We start from the raw sequence: 2,500 nt of genomic DNA on the forward strand, positions 1-2,500 counted from the left end.
GAGAGAAAGAGAGAGAGAGAGGGGAAATTTTCTCTCTCTCTCTCTCTCTCTCTCTCTCTATTGACTTTCAGTTTGATTGTATGTGATATTTTATATCTTATTTACTGTATAAACACACACACTTTAAAAAAATTAAACACACACACCCACTCTCTCGCTCGCTCACACACACAAACACACACACTTACACACCTAAATAAAGTTTTAACTTCTCAAAAGTAAAAAAATACTCAAATCAGTTTAAACACATCATCGAATCTCATAAAGGATGTGTTTTCAAAAGTTGCCAGATTGTGTTTTTCTCTTGGCGCCGAACAGATGCGACTTTACCGATGAAGAGCGTCTCCATGGCAACAGCGTTCCGATGAAGAGCGTCTCCATGGCAACAGCAAAACTCTGGAGCTTGGGATCAGAGCAGGAGAACCGGCACTGTTAACCCCGTAAAGCCTGACTCATGAAATAATCATGTTTTTTAAATGCAATCGTTTATTAAACATTTTTAGAAAATCTAAAAATAAAGTTTGCATGTGTTTTTTGTTGAGTATCATATTTGATACAACAGGCTTTTAAGGCTCATATAGTCTGATATAGTGAAAATATGACGCAAAAGGCTCCATTTTGGATAGCACTCTTGTTGGGGTTTTATTCCTTTATTTTTTTTTTCTTTATGCATATTTGTTATGATGTAAGTTTTATTTGTTTGTATATATAAAAAAGTGTAGTTACAATTTATCTTCTGCTGAAATACCAAATAAAAACATTTAAACACGAAAAAGCTCCATTTTATTAAGAGGCCCAAAGTTAGAAAAAATATACATATAGCAGATACTGACATAAAATGCATAGAAATATTAATCGTCACTCATAATCTGCCAATTATATGTCTTAGTAAGAGGATATTTAAATTAGTGCTGGGCAACGATTAATCGCATCCTAAATAAAAGTTTGTTTACATAATATATGTGTGTGTAGTGTGAATAATTATTTTGTATATATAAATACACACACATATGCATGTATATGTTTAAAAGAAATTTTTATTTATGTATACAAATATTTATATATAATATGCAAATATTTCTTAAATGTACACTCACCCAAAGGATTATAAGGAACACCTGTTCAATTTCTCATTAATGCAATTATCTAATCAACCAATCACATGGCAGTTGCTTCGATGCATTTAGGGGTGTGGTCCTGGTCAAGACAATCTCCTGAACTCCAAACTGAATGTCAGAATGGGAAAGAAAGGAGATTTAAGCAATTTTGAGCATGTCATGGTTGTTGGTGCCAGACGGGCCGGTCTGAGTACTTCACAATCTGCTCAGTTACTGGGATTTTCACACACAACCATTTCTAGGGTTTACAAAGAATGGTGTGAAAAGGGAAAAACATCCAGTATGCGGCAGTCCTGTGGGCGAAAATGCCTTGTTGATGCTAGAGGTCAGAGGAGAATGGGCCGACTGATTCAAGCTGATAGAAGAGCAACTTTGACTGAAATAACCACTCGTTACAACCGAGATGTTGTGCAGCAAAGCATTTGTGAAGCCACAACACGCACAATCTTGAGGCGGATGGGCTACAACAGCAGAAGACCCCACCGGGTACCACTCATCTCCACTACAAATAGGAAAAAGAGGCTACAATTTGCAAGAGCTCACCAAAATTGGACAGTTGAAGACTGGAAAAATGTTGCCTGGTCTGATGAGTCTCGATTTCTGTTGAGACATTCAGATGGTAGAGTCAGAATTTGGCATAAACAGAATGAGAACATGGATCCATCATGCCTTGTTACCACTGTGCAGGCTGGTGGTGCTGGTGTAATGGTGTGGGGGATGTTTTCTTGGCACACTTTAGGCCCCTTAGTGCCAATTGGGCATCGTTTAAATGCCACGGCTTTCCTGAGCATTGTTTCTGACCATGTCCATCCCTTTATGGCCACCATGTACCCATCCTCTGATGGCTACTTCCAGCAGGATAATGCACCATGTCGCAAAGCTCGAATCATTTCAAATTGGTTTCTTGAACATGACAATGAGTTCACTGTACTAAAATGACCCCCACAGTCACCAGATCTCAACCCAATAGAGCATCTTTGGGATGTGGTGGAACGGGAGCTTCGTGCCCTGGATGTGCATCCCACAAATCTCCATCAACTGCAAGATGCTATCCTAACAATATGGGCCGACATTTCTAAAGAATGCTTTCAGCACCTTGTTGAATCAATGCCACGTAGAATTAAGGCAGTTCTGAAGGCGAAAGGGGGTCAAACACAGTATTAGTATGGTGTTCCTAAGAATCCTTTAGGTGACTGTATACATGCATATGTGTGAGTATTTATACAAAATAATTATACACACTACACACACATATATTATGTAAACACAAACTTTTATTTAGGATGTGATTAATTGCACTAATTTAAATGCTTTCTGATTAAGAAATTAAAACGTATGTATCAAATATAATACAGCAGGCTTTGTAGGGTTAACTCATTATT

General features: G+C 37.7%; 1 protein-coding gene across 1 annotated transcript in view; it reads right to left on the bottom strand.

Moving 5' to 3' along the window:
* LOC143706028 (glutamate receptor ionotropic, kainate 2) overlaps positions 1 to 2,500 on the bottom strand; it is a 92,148-nt gene that overhangs the window by 49,231 nt on the left and 40,417 nt on the right. The gene's annotated exons all lie outside the window — the stretch shown is intronic.

Source organism: Siphateles boraxobius, unplaced genomic scaffold, assembly GCF_051911475.1.
Source record: "Siphateles boraxobius isolate OS27281-9 unplaced genomic scaffold, OSU_SipBor_1 4, whole genome shotgun sequence".
NCBI classification, from domain to species: Eukaryota; Metazoa; Chordata; class Actinopteri; order Cypriniformes; family Leuciscidae; genus Siphateles; species Siphateles boraxobius.